This window comes from Rhinoderma darwinii, chromosome 1 (assembly GCF_050947455.1).
Source record: "Rhinoderma darwinii isolate aRhiDar2 chromosome 1, aRhiDar2.hap1, whole genome shotgun sequence".
Lineage (NCBI taxonomy): Eukaryota > Metazoa > Chordata > Amphibia > Anura > Rhinodermatidae > Rhinoderma > Rhinoderma darwinii.
In genome coordinates, this window is record NC_134687.1 from 40,279,894 (window position 1) to 40,302,456 (window position 22,563).

Consider the following 22,563-nt stretch of genomic DNA (forward strand, 5'->3'; position numbering starts at 1 on the left):
TGCTGACACTTTATACCATTACATAAAGGATCACAGTGACTCTCAGGTCAGCACGGTGCAGACCACAGAACTTGCTGAGGTTATTATCACTAGTCCACCATTGTACTGAGCTGAGAGCCACTGGACCCGGAGATTCAGAGGAAGGCAAAGAAACCCCCCGGAGAGTAATACCTCAGGGGGGGAAAAAATTCCTTCCTGACCCCACAAGTGGCGATCGGATATCACCCTGGATCAAATCTATGCTGCTGAATATAGCTGAATACCTGAGAGCCGACCGAGAGAAAGCGACACATACAACCTGCTCCTAAGAGCTTACACTCTAAGGGTATTCGCACACGATGAGAGGCTTTTACGTCTGAAAAGACAGACTGTTTTCAGGAGAAAACAGCTGCCTCGTTTCAGACGTAAAAGCTCCTCCTCGCATTTTGCGAGGCGTCTTTGATGCTCGTAAATCTTGGGCTGCTCTTCATTGACTTCAATGACGAACGGCTCAAATTACGTTGCAAAGAAGTGTCCTGCACTTCTTTGCCGAGGCAGTCATTTTACGCGTCAAACGACGACGCGCAAAGTACAGGTCGTCTGCACAGTACGTCGGCAAACCCATTCAAATGAATGGGCAGATGTTTGCCGACGTATTGGAGCCCTATTTTCAGACGTAAAACGAGGCATAATACGCCTCGTTTACGTCTGAAAATAGGTCGTGTGAACCCAGCCTAATATAACAATACTCTGCTCCTAAGAGCTTACACTCTAATATAAAAATACTCTGCTCCTAAGAGCTTACACTCTAATATAACAATACTCTGCTCCTAAGAGCTTACACTCTAATATAACAATACTCTGCTCCTAAGAGCTTACTCTCTAATATAACAATACTCTGCTCCTAAGGGCATGTTCACACGTCGCGGAATGCTGTGGAATTCCGCTGCGGACAGTCCGCACTGGAAATCCGCAGCAGACAGTCTGTCCATAGCTTTACACATCTTTTTAGTTATCTTCGTGCAGACGCTGCGGACCATAGGCTGCGGTGTGGAATTTGGTGTCCGCAGCATACACTGGCTTTTGCGGACTTGATGCGTACTTGTGGCGGAATTTCTCCATTGACTTCAATGGAGTTGCAAAATTACGCAATGAAATCCGCAGATGTTATGTGTGTTTCTTTCTGGATTGCTTTTTGACAAACAGGATATTTCATCATTCTGGGTGGACCTATGTGTTTCGAGGTCTATAGCCAGACTGGGATGGAATGTTTTAAAAGAGAGCAGGATGTACTCTTCACCTGAATACGCAAGGACTCATCCGCAGAAATTTACTGCACATTTTAGGCAAAGGCGCAACTGAATCTGCAACGCAGATTATGTGCGGCATTATGGGGGCTCACAGGCATATAGCCGCTGAGCTAGGGAATGTTGCAGGGAAGGGGTTAAGTGAGGGGAAGAGTTGTCTCCCTCCCCCTCCCTGGGGATTTGGGTGAGTCAGTTAGGTAGGGGCGTTGGTGGAGGAGAGGGGGTGGGTGGGCTTAGGGTAAGAGAGTGGGTATATAGGGGCCTGCTTACCGGTAGTGCGGCCTCTTTGGAAGAATTTTTCATCTGCCATGGATCGTCAGCATCTTCTTCAGGCGCTGCGCGCCACCAGCCGCGGAAGGGAGCGACTGGCTGCAGTCCCTGCTAAGGGAGTCAGCTGAGTCTGCTCCTGCTGCTCAGGCCGGACGGCGTCGTTCAGCTCGGGCCTCTTGTCCGCCGGTCCGGCTCTCTCCCTCCACTTCCGGTGGGGTGCGGTCGGCGGCGAGGGCTGCGAGCGCGGCGCATATTACGGCCCCTCCCCCGTCGGTAAGGCTGTCTCCTCCGGCGCCGGTGCTTCCGGGACCGGGAGTGTCGGTAGCCGTTGTGGGGGATGTGGTTCCCCCAACACAAGACTCCAGGGAAGCCACGGGTGTGGTGGGCCTTAGGCCCCACCCACTGGACAGGAGAGGATCCGTGGGGCAGGCCCTGGCGTCGGCCTCAATTCTAGCAGCTGCTGCTGCTTCCCCGGCTGGTAGCGTGCCGTTGCTGCTTGCGTCAGAGGGACGGGAGGTGGGGGGGTTTGAAGGGGAGGGGGAGGATTGGGAGACCGAGTCGGGGGCGGAGGGCTCGTTTGAAGGGGAGGAGCTGTTCTTTTCTGGCCGCTCAGCTAGGCGGGTGGCACGTCAGGCGGTGGCCCCTCCCGCTGATGTGATGCCGGTGCTACCTGGGCCGGTGGCAGAGGTCACGGGGTCGGCAGCGAGTATACGGGTAGAGTGTCAGGATCGGTCCCATAGCAGGCATGGGGCGAGTAGGGCTGGGTCCGGGCGGCGCCACGTGTCCGGTTGCAGTCGGTCTAGGAGGCATCGGCGTAGGCATTATCACCGTTATAGCCGGTCTCCGTCTGACTCTTCGTCGTCCTACGACTCACGGGATAGCTGTCGGGCCGCACGGAGCGGAAGCAGGAGTGTTCGCGCTGCGTCTGAACGGGGGATGCGGAGTCGCCGTTCCTCGGTTGGAGCACCGGGGGTCGCGCCCCCTCCGCCAGATGTGGTCTCGGTGGCCCCGGTGGCCGTGCCGGCTGAAGTGGGTCCGTCCGCGCCAGGAGGCGTGTCTGCTGCTGGACACGGTGAGTATGCCTGCCTTCGGGCTTGGAGTGCTGATAACATGTCTGCCACTGATTTATTGTCTGCGGTGCAATCTCTGGTGGCGGGGGCCGTGTCGTCGCCTGTGGGACCGTCGTCGCAGGCCGTGGGGGCGAGGTCCATGGTGGAGTCGTCCACATCTATGTCCACTCCGTCGGTCCCCGCTTTCAGAGATTCTTATTTTTGTAATGTGTCTCCATTAGGGGCTCATGTGTCTGATGATGTGCGCGAGAAAATTGTGAAGAATGCCTACATCGATATTTGGTCTCTTTTGTCGGTTGATAAGGAGCGGAGGCTAGAAAGGGGTGTGTTGAGTAAGCCTAGGGTCGTGCAGGCCTTTGCTATTTTGGGGGGGGGGGTGTTTAGTCAGGCCCAGCCGGCGTGTGCGGGACAGTAGTTTGTGTATTTGGATACGATTTTTAGTGTATATAAATCGCACGATGGCTCGGCCTGGTGGCGGTAGGATGAGGAGTTTCATCGGCGTCTGGCGCAGAGGCCGGAGGGGGGGTGGGATACGAAGGCGACTGATGTTTGGTTGCGCTTGATGATGACGCAGCGGCCCTTTCAGCCCGCCGCCCCCGCCTCTTCCCCTTCCAGTGGGGGCGGGGTTGGCGGGAGGGTTGGGGGTGTCCGGCGAGCAGGAACCTGTTGGCTCTTTAATGAGGGACACTGTTTTTGTGGAGGTACCCACGCAGCGGTCAGGTGCTCCCGCCGAGTGGCGGTGGTCGCCCGCCCTGCGGGTGTTGGTCGCGGGGAGTGCGCCGGTGCGCATGTCCGCGATGCTCCCGTGGTTAAGCCGGTATCCCAAGATGGCGGAAGCCGCCCTGCTTAGAGTGGGTTTTTGTCTTGGATTTTTTATTCCGTTTACTGCGAAGTCGGACCCGGTTATGTCACGGAATTTGAAATCGGCGGAGGAGTTTCCAGCCGTCATTAGGGAAAAGGTGGAGAAGGAAGTGGAGCTTGGCCGCATGGCTGGCCCATTTGCTGCATTGCCCTTCCCGAATCTTAGGGTGTCGCCCCTGGGGGTGGTTCCTAAGAAGGAGCCTGGAAAGTTTCGTCTGATTCACCATCTGTCTCATCCTAAGGGGCGGTCGGTGAATGACGAGATTGACGGTAATTTGGCGACCGTTTCGTATGTTTAGTTTGATCGGGCGGTTGAATTGGTGTGTCGGGGGGGGGGGGGCGGGCACCCTTATGGCCAAGTCGGATATTGCGTCCGCTTTTCGGTTGTTGCCTATTCATGCGGATTGTTTTCACCTGTTGGGCTGTGCTTTGGAGGGGTTTTTCTATTATGATGTGTGTTTGCCGATGGGCTGTTCAATTTCTTGTTCGTATTTTGAGGTGTTCAGCTCGTTTTTGGAATGGGCGGTGCGGGATCTCACTGGTTCTGGGTCGGTGACTCATTATCTGGATGATTTTTTGTTTGTGGGGCCTAGGTCCTCGGGGCAGTGTCAGTTTTGGCTGAGGTCCTTTCAATTTCTTGCTCAGCGTTTTGGGGTTCCCCTTTCTGAGGAAAAGACGGAGGGACCGGTTACGGTGTTGTGTTTTCTGGGCATTGAAATTGACTTGGTTGCTATGGTCTTTCGCCTCCCGGCGGAGAAGATTGAAAAATTGCGTGCCGCATTGGACCTGGCTGTGGCTGCGCGAAAGTTGGAGTTGCGGAAGATTCAATCGTTGTTGGGTTTGTTGGTATTTGCGGGTCGGATTATGCCCATGAGGCGGGTGTTTGCTAGGCGGTTGTCCTTAGCTACACTGGGAGTTTCGGTGCCTACTCATCATGTTCGAATTTCCAGTTCTGTTTAAAGCAGATTTGCGCGTCTGGCGCACGTTCTTGGAGGACTACAATGGGTGTACGTGTTGGCGGGCACCTTCTGTTTCCAGCGTGGACTTGGAATTGTTTACGGATGCGGCTGGCGCGGTGGGTTTTGGGGCGTTGCTGGGGTCGGCGTGCTGCGCGGAAGCTTGGCCTGATTCCTGGCGGGATAAGGGTTGGTGCGCTAATCTGACGTTGTTGGAACTTTTTCCCATAGTGGTCGCCGTTGAGTTGTGGGGGTGCGCCTCTCCAACAGGTCTGTGGTGTTTTCGTGCTCGCCATATTCTAGGTGTTCAGAATGTTGTTGCTGATGCTTTATCTCGTTTTCATTGGCAGGTTTTTCGCTCAGCTGCCCGGAGTTCTTGTGGAGGCTGCTGGATCGAAGCTAGTGCCCTTGGTGAGGTCGTCCCTTGCGCCCTCGACTTGGGCAACTTACGGTAATGCTTGGAAGGAATGGTTGAGTGCTGCGGGGGATAGACTGGTAAGGAAGGATCCGGTGCTGCGCACGACGGTGACGCTGGAGTATTTGACGGCTTTGAGCGAGCGCAGGGTTTCGGGGGTAGTAGCTCAGCGCGTCTGGCCGGGGTTGCTTTCTTTTCCAAGTTGCGGGGGTGGCCGGACGTGACTAAGTCCTTTTTTATTTTGCAAGCCTTGAAGGGGTGGAAGAAGATGGCTTCTAGGCGGGAGTCTCGTCGACCGGTGTCTTTTTCTTTATTGCAGGAGCTTATAGGGGCGCTGCTGTCGATGTGTTCTTCTCCGTATGAATCTGTTTTGTTTTCTGTGGCTTTTTCGTTGTGCTTTTTCGGGGTGCTGCGAAATTCGGAGCTGGTACCAATGGGGGCGGCGCGGCCGGGGGGTTTGCTTTTGGAGGACGTCATGGTCTCTTCGGTGGGGGTTTGGTTGTGAATTCGTCGCTCAAAAACGGAAGTGTTTTGGCGGGGTTGTTGGGTTGCACTTTGGCCAGTCCCGGGTTCGGCCTGTCCGGTGGCGGTGGCGGTGGCGGCTTTCTTGGGGGTGCGCGGTTCAGGGGTACAATTTTTGTCACACGCGGATGGGAGGCCGCTTACTAGGTTTCAGTTTTAGTCTATTTTTCGGAAGGCTTTGGTACATGTCGGGCATCCACGTGGGGATTATGGGACTCATTCGTTCCGTGTTGGGGCGGCCACGATGGCCAGTGAACTAGGTTTATCTGATGCGGCTGTGAGGCGCATAGGGAGATGGAAGTCGGATTGTTTTGCTGGTTATGTTTGCCCGGATCTTATTTTGCACTAATTTCGGTTTTCATTTTAGGTTCCAGACCATCGGGGTGGATAGTCGGGCACTCTTATGTGTTTTGGGCAGAGAGGAGGGCTGCGCTTACTAAATACCAGGATGTCTCGGTTTGTCCGAGCTAGAGGTGGGGTAGTGGTGCGTCATCGGGACTTGGAAGGGGACAATAGGGGTTTGTTGTTGCCTGACGGGGTGCACCTGACGGAGATTGGGCTGGATATTTTCTTGTCAGGGTTGCAGGATGGGGTTGAGCAGGCTCTGTTTTTGTTGGGGGTCTGTGAGCCGTGTAGTAAGGAATACACGGTCACCTGGTGGTGGTAGTAGTGGTGGTCAACCCCACTTTAAAAGGGATTTACGTGTCAGTTGTAATGTTATTTCTATTAGGGGGGGGGGAGACTTAGGGGTTAAATGTTTCTTTATGCATACAGTCATGGGGGCTCACAGGCATATAGCCGCTGAGCCATGGACTGTTGCAGGGAAGGGGTTAAGTGAGGGGAAGAGTTGTCTCCCTGGGGATTTGGGTGAGACAGTTAGGTAGGGGCGTTGGTGGAGGAGAGGGGGTGGGCTTAGGGTAAGGGGAGTGGGTATATAGGGGCCTGCTTACCGATAGTGCGGCCTCTTTGGAAGAATTTTCCCTCCCTCCCTCCCTCAGGTATTGTTATGTTACAGGTGTGAGTTGGTTGGAATGTGTATGATTAAAAAAAACATTGAGGCCTCAATGTTTACGGTTATTTGGAAGGAGTTATAAAAAAAAATAATAATAAAAAAAAAAAGGAAAACGGGAAGATAACGGTTAATGTTTAAAAAAATAACATAAAAGAACGTATAAAAAAATAAAAAAAAAATAAAAAGGAAATAAATAAATAAAAAAAAAAAGAAAAACAACAGAGGGGGAAATGTTTTTACATGGTGATCAACGAGGTGGTTACTGGTTTGTTCTGGACAATGGTGTCTGGTTGAGATATTTTGTATTACGATATTCTGTCACAGCGGGCGGTAGTAGAAGGGGTTTTACCTACATGTCCTTGGTTAGGTAGGCATACAGGTTATTGACCTACGTTAAGGTCATTGTGTTTATCTATTTTGTAAATATGTTATTCACATTGTTATGGTGTTAATAAAGCTGTGGCCGACCCCCGGGTCAATCCCATTTTAAAAGGGATTTACGTGTCAGTTGTAATGTTATTTCTATTATGGGGGGGGGGGAGACTTAGGGGATAAATGTTGCTATATGCATACAGTCGATGCGGACAGTGTCTGCAGAATTCTGCCTCGTATGAACATGCCCTAACAGCTTACAACCTAATATAACACTCTGCTCCTAAGAGCTTACAATGTAATATAACAAGACTCTGCTGCTAAGGCCCTGTTCACACAGAGTTTTTTTGCAGGCGGAAAAATTTGCCTCAAAACCCCTTCAGGAATTTTGAGGAAGATTTTGACCTGCTGGTAGAATATTTGCCGTGTTTTTCCGCTGCGTTTTTCGCCCGCTGGGTGCCTTAGGAAAAAACTGCCACATTATACGCGTTCTTTGCCTTCCATTGATGTTGATGGGAGGTCAGAGACGGAAACGCCTGAAGAAAGGGCATGTCACCTCCTCTTCTTGAGAGCGTTTTTTAGCGCTCGCGGAAAAAAAACGCCTTCGCCTTCCATTGAAATCAATGGAAGGCTATTTCGGGCAATTCTTGGCGCTTTTTCCGACGCAATTCCCACGTCAAAAGCAGCGCCAAAATACTCTGTGAACTAGCCCTAAGAGCTTACTATCTAATATAACACTCTGCTCCTAAGAGCTTACAATCTAATCTAACAATACTCTGCTCTTAAGAGCTTACAATCTAATGTAACAATCAATACCCTGTTCCTCAGAGCTTACAGTCTAATATAACAGACACTTTGCTCCTAAGAGCTTACAATCAAATCATTTTAGGCACAATTGACGTCACGTTTTTGCCCTACATTTAGCATGTACTCCAGGAAAACTCCCGATGTATGCGCTAAGCGTGTCCATAGGGCACTATTAGCCCAACGGAGGCCAAAAGGGTATCTTCTTTTGGCCTCCGTCCGTCTGGTATACGTCAGTATGCCTATTTTTTTGTATGGAATAGTGTAATAGACTACGCTATTCTATACAACAGGATCCCGTAAAAAAACAAAACTTGTTTTGAACGGTATACCTTTTTGTATCATGGGATCCTCTAGGTGACGTATGAAACTATATGCTTAAGTCACAGGCATCCGTTAAACGCATACGTCATGAGATTATCCCGGTATATACACTAAACTTTGGCCAAAAAACATGATGTGAACAATGTTCACATTAAGTTTTTTTGTCTACGATTAGCGTGTATGTCTGGAAGACTCCTAACACACACCATGAACATGTTCATAGGACTATATTGTCAGACAGAGGTCAAAAGAGAGTCCTTTTGCCCACCGTCTGGCTCGAGAGGCATCCCACGAAGTCCAGCAAAAAAACTGACACATTAAACGATATGAGCCCCGACATATACCTCCGAAGTGAGGTAGCCATGTATCCCACTGTACAGGTATCGCAACCACTCTGGCCGGGGACTCCGGTTCTGGGGAAGCCTTTGCCGTCACTATCTATACAAGGACAGTGACATTACAAGCTTTAAGTTTTCAGAATTCCCGACCAGAATGTCAGCAATGCTCTGGCCAGGGATTCCGCTCCTGGAGGATCCCCTGACGTCGCTTTCTGGACAGTGATGCCAAGAGCTTTAAGATAGGCGATTCCCGGCAAGACAGTCGACAACGCTTTGGCTGGAGATTTTGCTCCTGGCGGAGCCCCTGACGTCACTGTCCATAGATGGCCAGTAAGTGTATGTTCACATGACCTATTTTCGACCATTTTTTCGGGCCGTAAACACCCCGAAAAACGGCTAAAAAATGCGGTGGCTGAACGCCTCCAAACATCTGCCCATTGATTTCAATGGGAAAAACGGCATTCTGTTCCCACGGGGCGTTTTTTACGCAGCCGTTTTTAAAAACAGCCGCGCAAAAAAAACGCCTCATAAAAAGATGTGCATGTCACTTCTTGAGCAGTTTTTGGAGCCGATTTTCATTGACTCTAAAAACGGCCATAAAAAAACGCAGCGAAAGACGCTAGTTTGATTAAAAAACAACTGAAAGTCAGGAGCTGTTTTTCCTTAAGACAGCTCCTTATTTTCAGACGTATTTTGTTAACCGTGTGAACTTACCCCAACGTTCGGAGCTTTGAGATATCAGAATCCCCAGCCAGAGCGTTGGTAACGCTTCGCTGGGGATTCCCGCTCCTGTAGGAGCCTCTGACGTCACATTCTGGACAGTTTAACACCTTAACCACGAGAGCCGGATATATCCTTTACAAGCAGGTGCTAGTTCCCGCATCGTGACGGATATATCCATCACTCTGATCTCATGGGTACTACCACTGTACCCACGAGATCAGAGGCAGGAACATCGCCGTAATACACATCCAGACTTCTGCCGCATCTGTTGGAAATGTAGAGCATTCCGATTGCGGCATCTAATGTGACCGCGGCATCTAATGTGACCGCGGCATCTAATGTGTTTGACAAAGGGAGATCTTTCAGGAGTGACACCCCTTTCAGGAGGGAGCTATTACCCCATCGGCACCCTCGCAACACGATCGCTGGGTGCCGATGGGTTTCCATGGCAGCCGGGGCCTATGAAAGGCCCCAATGTCTGCCTTCAGCAACTGCCTAATAGGCCATGCCAGAGCCATGTATTAATAGATTGCCTGTCAGTTTTACAGGCAGGCAATAATAATGCTTTTGTACACTAAGTATACCAAAGCATTATATCTGCAATCAAAAGTTCGCAAAGTGAAGCCCCCTAGTGGGACAAAAAAATAAATATGTAAACCAGTTAAAGTTTATGGAAAAAAAATCTAAGAAAAAGATTACAATAAAAATATAATAAAACCACTTTTTCCCATGTCGGAATTCTGGCTAGAGCGTCGGCAACGCTTTAGACAGGAATTCCGCTCCAGGAGGAGCCTCCGACGTCACCGTCCAAATATATGGACAGTGACTTTAGGAACTTTGAGATGCCAAAATCCCCATGCAGAGCTTCGGCAACGCTCTGGCCGGGGATTCCGCTCCTGCTTCTGGAGGAGCTCCTGATGTCACTTTCCATATATGGACAGTGACGTTTCGGAGCTTTGAGATGCCGGAATTTCCGGTCAAAACGCAAGCTAAACTTTGGCCGGGAATTCTCCTCCAGGAGGAGCCTCTGACATCGTTGCCCATATATGGACAGTGACGTTAAGAGTATTGAGACGGTGTAATTCCCAGCAAGAGTGTCGGCAATGCTCTGGCTGGGGATTTTGCTCTTTGCAGACCCCTTAAGCTCAGGAGAGACAACAATCAAGAGAAGCGACACATACAACCTACTCCTATGAGCTTACACTCTAATGTAATAAATATTCTGCTCTCTAGAGTTTACAATCTCATATAATAACAAATACTCTGCTCCTAAGAGCTCACAATCTAATGGCATTAGGCCCCATTGACATCACGTTTATTCCATTTGTTTAGCATGTATGCCAGGAAAGTTCTCGACATAAAATGTGTCTGTAGGGCTCCATTAGCCCAACAGAGGTCAAAAGAGTGTTTAATATTCCCACAGTATACGGTTTTTAACATGGTATTCTGTGTGTGATGTACGCCACTGTATGGCATACGTCACAGACATCAGTTAAACATATACGTCATGGACTTTTCATGACATAAATATTAAACAAATGCCATAATAGTCTATGGGTGCATCCGTCACAGGCTACGTCTAACGTGGACATTGGGAGCTTATCCTGGTATATACACTAAACCTAGGCCAAAAAACGTGATGTGAACAGGGCCTTGTCCCCCTGTTCACATCACGTTTTTATTTCCGCTTAGTCAGGAAAATTCTCGACATATAGGCTAAACATGTTTATAGGATTATATTGTCAGACAGAGGCCAAAAGAGTGTCCATTTGCCCAGCGTCTGGCCGGTGACTGCAGTACAAAATGTACACATTAAACGTATACACTATTTTAACATGTTGGCCTACTGGTGACGGATGCCACTGTATGGCATACGTCACAGGCACCCGTTAAATGGATACGTCGGGAGCTTTTTCCGGTGTATATGTTAAATAGAAACAAAAACTTTGGTGTGAACATAGCCTAGACCATATGGACTTTTGCTTTGACAGCTTCTTCAAACACCCTGCATCTGCAAAATTTCTGAAATCAGTCCTAGGGATGGAAATCAACACAATAAGAGACATTAAGACATTTATTGTGATATACTAGACAATATATTGCGATAAGTCATGATACAAATTTTAAGAACTATTTTTTGTATATCAAAAAAGGACCAAAAACATCTGACAGCTAAAAATGAGGGAATTTTACAAATAATTTATGTTACAGAATATCTTGATTCCATAATTTAGGCAAAGCTGCCCTAATAGAGCCTCATCTTATGAGGGTATGTTCACACGGTAGCATCCGTAACGGCTGAAATTACGGGGCTGTTTTCAGGAGAAAACAGCACCGTAATTTCAGCCGTAATGGCATGTTGAGGCGCTTTTTGCTGCGTCCATTACGGACGTTAAATGGAGCTGGTTTTCCATGGAGTCCATGGAAAATGGCTCCATTTATGTCTGGAGAAGTGACAGGCACTTCTTTGACGCGGGCGTCTTTTTACGCCCCGCCTTTTGACAGCGGGGCGTAAAAAAAATGACCGTGTGCACAGAACATCGTAAGACCCATTCTAATGAATGGGCAGATGTTTGCCAACGCTATCGAGCCGCATTTTCGGACGTAAATCGAGGCGTAAAACGCCTGAATTACGTCCATAAATAAGCCGTGTGAACAACACCCGTAATTTCAGCCGTAACGGCATGTGCAGGCGCTTGAACGCTGCGTCCATTACGGACGTAATTGGCGCTGCTTTTCATTGGAGTCAATGAATAACGGCTCCAATTACGCCCCAAGAAGTGACAGGTCACTTCTTTGACGCGGGCGTCTATTTACGCGCCATCATTTGACAGCGGCGCATAAATATACGCCTCGTGTGAACAGACAAACGTCAGCCCATTGCTTTCAATGGGCAGATGTTTGTCAACGCTATTGAGGCGCATTTTTCGGACGTAATTCGGGGCAAAAACGCCCGAATTACGTCCGTAATTAGTGTGTGTGAACATACCCTAAGAGACATTAAGACATTTATTGTGATATACTAGACAATATATTGCGATAAGTCATTATACAAATTTTAAGAGCTATTTTTTGTATATCGAAAAAGGAACAAAAACATCTGACAGAAAAAATGAGGGAATTTTACAAATAATTTGTTACAGAATATCTTGATTCCACAATATAGGCAAAGCTGCCCTAATAGAGCCTCATGTTATAAAGGTTGTACCATCAGGACAACTCCTTATCCATTTGCCCTATAACGGTGCAGTCACACGTGGCATCATTTTTGTTGCGGAAAAATCAGCTGTGGGAATTGACACCATGTATTCCTATGTAACACATACATACATTTTAACTTTCTGTGCAGAATATTTCAAAATATATTCCGCATCATTTTCTGCATATGTTGCGGATTTTGGATGGGGAATTTCATCATAGACTTCAATTCTATATGAAATTCTGCTCGAAAATACAGCACAAAATCAGTAATTCCGCTGCTGAATTTGCTGCGGAATTACTGTTGTGGATTTTGTGGTGTATTTTCACGCCACATTTGAATGCACGTTTAGAAGGAAGTCCATTGCTCAGGACCTATGTCTATTAGGTAGAGTGAAAAGCTGCTGAAAAGAGCAGCCTTTGATCTAAAAGACTTGGCGCCACCATATCACAGCCCATTAATTTCAGTATTTGCTGTGTAATACCACATTTATCAAGGAAAATGTACAAGTGGCAGCAGCTTCTCCAGGCAATGCCAGCTGAGCACTGGGGAGCTACAAAAGGAGAGTAGTACTCATGGGACAACCCCTTTAAAGGGGTTGTCTGGGCAGGGGGTGGTTTTTCATACTGATGACCTTTCCACAGGATAGGTCATCAGTATATGATCGGTAGGGGTCTGACACCTGGAGCCCGCACCGATCAGCTGTTCCGTCTGGCTCCGGGTGCTGGAAGTTATGCAGTGGTCGGTGCTGGAAGCATATGGCGGCTTCAGTCACTGTATAGCAGCCATGCTGGGTTACTGCAGCTCTACTCCTATTCACTTGACTAGTAACAGAGTTGCAGTACAGCAGCACGGGCGCTATACTGTGACTGGAGCCGTCATATGCTTCAGGCGTTTTTGTAGCAACTCGCGTTTTTCGTGGCGAATTTTACGGACGTTATTGGAGCTGTTTTTCAATGGAGTCCATGAAAAACGGCTCCAAAAACGTCCCAAGAAGTGACATGCACTTGTTTTTCGTGGGTGTCTATTTACGCTCTGTATTTTGACAGCGACATGTAAAATAACACCTCGGGGGAACAGAACACCGTAAAATCCATTGAAAGCAATGGGCAGATGTTTGTAGGCGTAATGGAGCCGTTTTTTTCAGGCGTAATTCGATGCGTAAAATGCCCGAATCACGTCTGAAATCAGTGCGTGTGAACATACCCACTCCATTGAAAAACAGCTCTAATAACGGCTGTAAAATACGCCGCGAAAAACGCGAAAATCAGCTCTGTATTTTCAGACGTTTTTGGTCACTGCGTGTGAACATACCCTAAAAGGCTGGGTTCACACATGCCATTTTTAGCAGTTTACATACGTTACTGCACATTTTCCCATAGAAATACACCGAGGTACAAAAAATGCCCAGACAAGCATTGCAGAAAAAATACTAAAATTTGGTGCACTAAAGGGGTTCTGTGATATTAGAGAAAGGGGTCTACTTTTCAGCAGTCTTGTGGCGAGACTGTGTCTGGTGCTGCAGCTGAGCCACATTACAGTCATGTAAGATCAGACTCTGCTGCTTTTCCTAATCTCAGAATAGGTGTAGTAGTCCTATCAGTACAACTCCTGTCCTATAGTCCTGCAGTTTCGGGACCCCTTCTATGAGTGATGAGCCGCTAAAAAACTGGGGATCAGGATCTGGCAGATTTGGGACGTCTATGCATAAAGTGCACGGCTGCTGCAGGGGAAATGTCTGGCTTCACCCAGCAAAATCTGCTGTTTCTGGGGGTCTCGGGAGCCGGACCTGCGCTGACCAGATGATTGCAGCAGGAGCGTCCTTATTAAAGGGGCCGTCTGTGATGAGACAACCCATTGAATGGTGCAGTGTCTACACTATGTGTGAATGAGGCCCATGAATGGGGAGCGAGTACATACCTGGACGTGTCCTGCTCAAGCTGTCAAGTGAAACGACCTGCTTCAGTTTTAGAACTTTACACATCCGGTAACTATAGGTGACTAATTGTGATGTAATGAGCCTTGTGAGGTCATGTAGTGCTCTGGGGTGTCTATGATGTCATGTGTCTGGTGATGTCATCATGTGTTCCACTTCAATTTTTGTATTACGATTAAAGCAACAGTTGATTTGTTATTCAATGTGGAAATAATTATAATATATTATGTATGTAATGTGACAAAAGTAGCTAAATAAACCAAATAAGCTGAATAATAAACATACAAAATCTACAACCTCTCAGATGTATAAAATAAATCAACATAGACATGTATAGATAACCAATTCATTAACAATTCAACTGTAAGAAATACAGTGATACATTAACCCCTTCCCTCCGCAGTCGTGTTTTTATTTTTGCGTTGATATAGCTGCATGAGGGATTGTTTTTACGGCAGTATTTATTGTACCATATAATATACTGGGAAACTGGTTACAAATTATGTGTGGGGTGGAATGGGGAAAAAAACAGTGATCACTAAGATGTTTTTTTAAGTTTCGTTTTTACAGCGTTTACTGTGTGGTAAAATGTTCACTTCATTCTGGGGGTCAATACGATTACGGTGATACCAAATTTATTTAGTTTTTTTACGTTTTACCACTTTTACAAAGAAAAAAACATTTGTTTAAAATAAAACATTTTTGTGTCGCCACATTCTGAGAGCCGTAACTTTTTTATTTTTCCACCAATTGAGCGTTATGAGGGCTTGTTTTTTGCAGAACGAGCTTTAGTTTTTATTGGTCCCTTTTTGGAGTACATGCGACTTTTTGGTCACTTATTATTCCATTTTCTGTGTAGCTAATGTGACCAAAATGTAGCGCCCATGGCCGCGGACCGTCGGGTTCACTCACCTCCCGACGCCCGCAGCCATGGATCTGTGAGCGCTGGCCTCCGTCTCCCTCCTAGGAGATGCCAGCGCTCACTTCCGCTCCGTCCGGCCGGGTCCCGTAGGGTGCGCGCGCGCACGCTCGCGCCCGCTCTTAAAGGGCCAGCGCGCGCACATGAAAACAATGTTCATTAACCCACATGATTTACATAGTTACATAGTTACATAGTTAGTATGGCTGAAAAAAGACACATGTCCATCAAGTTCAACCAAGGGAAGGGAAAAGGGAAGGAAAAATTTCTACACATAGGAGCTGATATTTTTTTGTTCTAGGAAATTATCTAACCCTTTTTTAAAGCTATCTCCTGTCCCTGCTGTGACTAGCTCCTGCGGTAGGCTATTCCATAGATTCACAGTTCTCACCGTAAAGAAGCCTTGTCGCCTCTGCAGCTTGAACCTTTTTTTCTCCAGACGGAGGGAGTGCCCCCTTGTTTTTTGAGGGGGTTTTACAAGGAACAGGATTTCACCATATTTTTTGTATGTGCCATTAATATATTTATATAAGTTAATCATGTCCCCCCTTAGTCGTCTTTTTTCAAGGCTAAATAGGTTTAATTCTTTCAATCTTTCCTCATAACTTAAATTCTCCATGCCCCTAATTAGCTTTGTTGCTCTTCTTTGTATTTTTTCCAACTCCAGGGCATCCTTTCTATGAACTGGAGCCCAGAACTGAACTGCATATTCTAGATGAGGCCTCACTAATGCTTTGTAAAGTGGCAATATTACATCCCTGTCCCGCGAGTCCATGCCTCTTTTAATACACGACAATATCCTGCTGGCCTTTGAAGCAGCTGATTGACATTGCATGCTGTTATTGAGTTTTTGATTTACAAGTACACCCAGATCCTTCTCAACAAGTGAATCCGCCAGTGTAGCTCCCCCTAGGACATATGATGCATGCAGGTTGTTGGTACCCAGATGCATAACTTTACATTTATCTACATTAAACTTCATCTGCCAAGTGGACGCCCAAACACTCAGTTTGTTTAAATCTGCCTGCAATTCACAAACATCTTCCATAGACTGAACTATATTACATAGCTTGGTGTCATCTGCAAAAATAGAAATAGTGCTATTAATCCCATCCTCTATATCATTAATAAATAAGTTGAATAATAGTGGTCCCAGCACTGAACCCTGGGGTACACCACTTATAACCGGGGACCATTCAGAGTAGAAATCATTGACCACAGCTCTCTGGATACAGTCCTTGAGCCAATTCTCAATCCAATTACAAACTATATTTTCTAAACCTATAGTCCTTAATTTACCCATTAGGCGTCTATGAGGGACAGTGTCAAATGCCTTTGCAAAGTCCAAAAACACTAAATCCACAGCGGCCCCTCTGTCTAGACTTCTGCTCACCTCTTCATAAAAACAGATTAGGTTAGTTTGACAACTTCTGTCCTTAGTAAAACCATGCTGGCTGTCACTTATAATGCTATTTTTTGTCACATAATCCTGTATATAGTCCCTCAATAGCCCCTCAAACATTTTCCCCACGATGGATGTTAAGCTTACTGGTCTATAATTACCCGGGGAAGACCTAGAGCCCTTTTTGAAAATAGGCACCACATTTGCCCTGCGCCAGTCCCTTGGCACTATACCAGTCACTAGAGATTCTCTGAATATTATGAAAAGGGGGACAGAAATAACTGAACTAAGCTCTTTAAGAATTCTAGGGTGTAACCGATCTGGTCCCGGGGCCTTGTGCACATTTATTTTATTTAATTTAGCTTGCACCATATCTACATTCATCCAATTCAGTAGATCAACTGATATATTAACAGCACTGGCACCGGCTACATCAGCTGCTCTTTCTTCAGTTGTATATACAGAGCTAAAGAACCCATTTAGTAACTCTGCCTTCTCTTGATCCCCTGTGACCAACTCCCCATTACCACTATCTAGGGGTCCTACATGTTCAGACCTCGGCTTTTTAGCATTTATATACTTGAAGAATTTTTTGGGATTTGTTTTACTATCCTTGGCCACCTGCCTTTCATTTTGTATTTTTGCTAATTTTATTACATTTTTACAGATTTTATTAAGCTCTTTATATTTTACAAAGGCTACAGCTGTACCCTCAGATTTGTATTTTTTAAATGCCCTATAAGAATGCCCCAGCCCTTCTGATCCTTGCCTGAGCGTTGTTAGTCTTTCCCTGTCTGTCTCGCAAATGGTCCCTTAGTGTCTCCCGTTCCAGCTGTTACCCGTGCCCTGTTACCGTTCCTGTATTCCGCATTGTTCCTGTGCCTACCCGTGTTCAAGTTCCATCTGCCATGTCAAGTTCCATCTGCCATGTCAAGTGCCATCTGCCACGTCAGGTGTCATCTGCCACGTCAAGTGCCATCTGCCACGTCAAGTGCCATCTGCCACGTCAAGTGCCATCTGCTCATCGGATACTGCCCGCCACGTCTGGCGCCACTTTCCGCACCTGCCTCCATCCGTGCTGAAGCCACAGTCACCGTCCGGACTATTTCAGGTACCTAAGCATTACTGTCTGCTATCTTACTTTCACATAGACTGTGACCTGGTCAGCTGCCTCCCCGCTACGGCGGAGCGGCCTAGTGGGTCCACAAACCCAGTGTTCGTGACACAAAAAACAACAATTCTGGAATTTGTAAATTATTATTTTTTTCGACATTCACCGGGCGGGTTAAATAACATTATATTTTAATAGTTTGGACTTTTACGTAAGCAGCGATACCAGTTATATTAATTTTTTTATTTTTTTAACATTACTTTAGGAAAAATATAGGAAAATCTTTTTGTTTTAACTTGTATTATTTTTGTACTTTAAAAAACCTTTATTTAACGGATTTTTTTACAGGGGTGGGCTATCTGTGGAGCACTATATACAGGGGTGGACTATATGCGGAGCACTATATACAAGGCTGGGCTATATCTACAGGGGGCTATATACAGGAGTGGGCTTTCTGTGGTGCACTATATACAGGGGTGGATTATATGCTGGAGGACTATATACAAGGGTGGGCTATATCTATAGGGGGGCTATAAACAAGAGTAGGCTTTCTGTGGAGCACTATATACAGGGGTGGACTAAATGCGGAACACTATATACAGGGGTGGGCTTTATCTACAGGGGGCTATATACAGGGGTGGGCGATCTATGGAGCACTGTATACAGGGGTGGGCTATATCTATAGGGGGCTATATACAGGGCTGTACTATATGTGGAGCACTATAAACAGGGGTGGACTATATGTGGAGCACTATATACAGGGGTGGGCTATATCTACAGGGGGGCTATATACAGGGGTGGGCGATCTATGGAGCACTGTATACAGGGGTGGGCTATATGTACAGGGAGCTATATACAGGGGTGGACTATATGTGGAGCACTATAAACAGGGGTGGACTATATGTGGAGCACTATATACAGGGGTGGGCGATCTATGGAGCAGTATATACAGGGGTGGGCTATATCTACAGGGGGACTATATACAGGGGTCGGCTTTATCTACAGGGGGCTATATAAAGGAGTGGGCGATCTATGGAGCACTATATACAGGGCTGGGCTATATCTACAGGGGGCTATATACAGGGGTGGAATATATGTGGAGCACTATATACAGGGGTGGGCTATATCTACAGGGGGGCTAAATACAGGGGTGGGCTATCTGTGGAGCACTATAGGGGGAGCTATTTGTGGGACACTATATACAGGGGTGGGCTATATGGGGACACTATCTATGGGGGGGCACTATCTACAGGGGGCTCTATAGCAGGCACTATCTACAGGGGGCACAGTGTGTGTGTGTGTGTGTGTGTGTGTGTGTGTGTGTGTGTGTGTGTGTGTGTGTGTGTGTGTGTGTGGGACATGGTGTATGGTGCTATTATAATTGTAGGTGCAGTGTATGGTGCTATTATATTTAGGAGCGTAGTGTGGGGTATAATTAGAACTTTATCTTTATTTATAGGTGTAGAAATGTTGGAAAAGTGAGAAACTGAAGACATCTGAGCGGCAAACTGCAGAAATGGGCTGTGACCGGGAGAAGTCATCATAGAGGTCTGGATCGGATGGAGAAAAAGAACTAGAATCTGAGACGTCACCGGTGAGTCACTTAATGTAAATGTTTATTCTGCCTCTAATCAGCACTATAGTCACTGTATGATCTGCAGCGAGATGATGGGTGGTATGATTATGATATGATTTTTTTTTTGTGAAACAGCATCTCCCAGCATATCCTTATCATTGTTCGGGCCATGCTGGGAGCTGTAGTTTTATGCCGTACATACCTATACGGCAGGGGTTGCACTAAATTGAGCTGTATTTGTGCTGATGTTATATTTATGTACTGAGCTTGGTTCTGGTGCTGTATACATCGCAAAAATAATATCTCCAGATCTGTGCTAGTAATAGTGTCGGGATGTAAGAAGAAATGAAAACACTCAACCGCACCACAGCAAGCACTTCCTCTTACAACATTTTCTCATATGACAAAATTCTGTGCCCAGTTGGCATTCAGTACATACCAGACTGGTGCAAGAACAGACGTCACTGCACCACAGACCGGCTCATTTAATCATGTATTGCTTAGGTATGCCATGTTCATTACTACACAGCAACCAACCACAAGTTCGTGTCTACTGAAACCAAGGTCATTAATGGGTTCTTCTAGGTATAGACTGTTGTGTTATTTTTATTGTGTGTATATATTTATTTCTCGCTTTATGTATATGCGCTTACTTACCAATATTGTTATTAAAAATTAAGCCGCTGTCCCCGAAATAAAATAAACAAACGTTCTGCGCCCGGAAAATCCCGGGGTTATCCGGAGACCTAAAACTGCCCACTCTTATTCCTAGAATAGGAGTCCAAGTGACTTACCAATATACTTATATACCAATATACGCCGCCCGAAAGCCCAATCACGTGATGCAGGAAGCTCTGTAGTTTCCTTCTACATGATGACGCGCCGACACAGCCCACGTGAAATCTGTCTTCTCTTCTCCTATTGTTGGTGTCGGCGCATCATCAATCAGGTGACCTAGAGGGGCTGGCAATGCGACTGCTGCTATCTTAAGCCATCCCCCTACTTAGTCACGGCCGCATGCACAGCCTATCAGAGGGAGGGAATGGGCGGGAAATAGGCAGCAGTCCGATTAGAAAAGCATGATGGGATATGTAGTTTATCAGCGAAAGCTGAATCACTAAGTCCCGGAAGTAGAGGAGCGCTTGTGCCGTGATATCGCGGGTAAGTTAATGCCACTAAATGATTATTTTCTTTCAGGAAATTATGTAGTACCATAAGGGAAATTATATATATGTTTTGGGGGAGTTATTTGTATGGGCCGTTGGACAACACCTTTCAGCCGTCTGGTTTAGACAACCCCTTTAAAATCTCCTATTATAGTATTATTTAGGTTAATGAGGGTGTCCCTGAGAGGACTCCCCGCTAATAACCAGGGTAGCCGGCACAGTACAATGCTTTTCTTTGACATCAAGCAGAGGTTTTGAAAACTGTACTAGAAAGTTCCATAGCTGTGATTATAGGAGGAATAAGATTTACTTTCATAATTATAGCATCTAAAGGTCCAAGCAGCAGAATCATCACCAGGGGACCTACAGTATGAAAAAAGGTCTGTCCAAACTAGACAACCGAATTAAAGCAAGTATTTTATTGGTCACTATAATTCGCCATTTCCTAAGGTGTAACTCTGACTAAAAATTAGGTCTTTCTGTTCAAAGCTCCTTCTCATGCCCCCAGACCTGAGAACAGGCAGGGTGGAGGAGTAGGTATACTTCTTTCCCCACACTGCAATTTTCAGGTCATTCCCCCGGTCCCCTCACTCACATTTCCCTCCTTTGAAGTCCTCACCCCTTTTCCCTCAGAGTGGCAGTTGTCTACCGCCCCCTGGGCTCACCCCGCCAATTTCTGGATCATTTTGTTGCCTGGCTTAAACAGTTTCTATCCTCTGAAACACCCACTCTCATCATGGGTGACTTCTACATCCCCATTGATAACCCAATCTCCTCATCTGCCTCCCAGTTTCTATCTTTAACCTCCTCCCTAGGTCTGTCACAAGTTACTAACTCTCCTACACATGAAGATGGCCATTCACTAGACCTGGTCTTCTTCCGTCTCTGCTCAGTTTCTGACTTTATTAACTCTCCTCTCCCGCTCTCTGACCACAACCTTCTCTCCTTTACTATCAAATATTCTCTGCCTCCTCAGGTCATGCCTACCTGTCAGAAATACAGAAATCTACATGCCATTAACACTCAGCAACTCATAGACAGCCTACAGTATTCATTGTCCCCTATCTCTTCCTTCTCCTGTCCCAATCTGGCTGCCAAACATTACAATAACACTCTCAAAAATGCATTGGATGAAGCACCCCCCCCTACACTCCGAACCACCCGACAACGACAACCCTGGCACGCGCCTCAATCCCGCTTTCTTCAGCGGTGCTTGAGATGTGCTGAACGACTGTGGAGAAAATCGCATTTGGCTGCAGATTTCCTCCATTACAAATTTATGCTCAAAACTTACAACTCTGCCCTTCACCGCGCCAAACAAGTCTATTTCACTTCTCACATCTTCACACTATCTAATAATCCAAAACGCCTCTTTGATACTTTTCACTCCCTCCTTAGTCCTAAAGTGCAGACGCCAATCACAGATCTCAGTGCTGAAGACCTGGCCTCTTATTTTAACCGTTTCACGACCGCCCACTGTATATTCACGTCGGCACTTGCTGGGCTCTGTGCAGTGCCGACGTGAATTCATGGTGGGTGTTAAAAGCACGATCCGGGTGTCTCAGAGTAGCGCTGACACCCGGATCGCGCTGTTATAACCTGCCTCTGGTCCCGGAGATATGATCGGGACCTGATTAGTTCAGGTCCCGGTCATGTGATCGCAGGGAAAGTGTGTTGTAGCAACGAACTGGAAAGTTTGTTGCTATAACAAACTGGAAAGTTTGTTGCTACAACAAACTTTCCCGGGGACCGATTGCTGGTGCTGCAGTCAGTTATAAGGCAGAAACGGGGGCCATATAACAGCCCCCGGGTCTGCCATGCACAGCAGCCTATGAGAACCAGCCGGATGCTGGTTCTCATAAGCTTCCTGTCAGTGTGATTCTGAGCGTCACACTGACAGTTTACAATACGTTACACTACCTAGGTAGTGTAATGTATTATAGCAGCGATCAGTGCTGCCAGGCTTCAAGTAAAACACGTAAAAAGTAAAAAATAAAGTAATAAATTTTTTTTATAAAAGTGTAAAAACAAGTTATAAAAGTTACAAAAAAAAATAATGCTTTTTTTCCTATAATAAGTCTTTTATTATAGGAAAAAAATGAAAATGTTAAAAAAAAGTACACATATTTGGTATCACCACGTTCGTAACGACCCAAACTATAAAACTATAATATTATTTTTCCCGCACGGTGAACACCGCAAAAAAAAATAATTAAAAAACAATGTCAGAATCACTTTTTTTTGGTCATCAACCCTCCCAAAATATAGAATAAAAAGTGATCAAAAAGTCGCATGTACCCC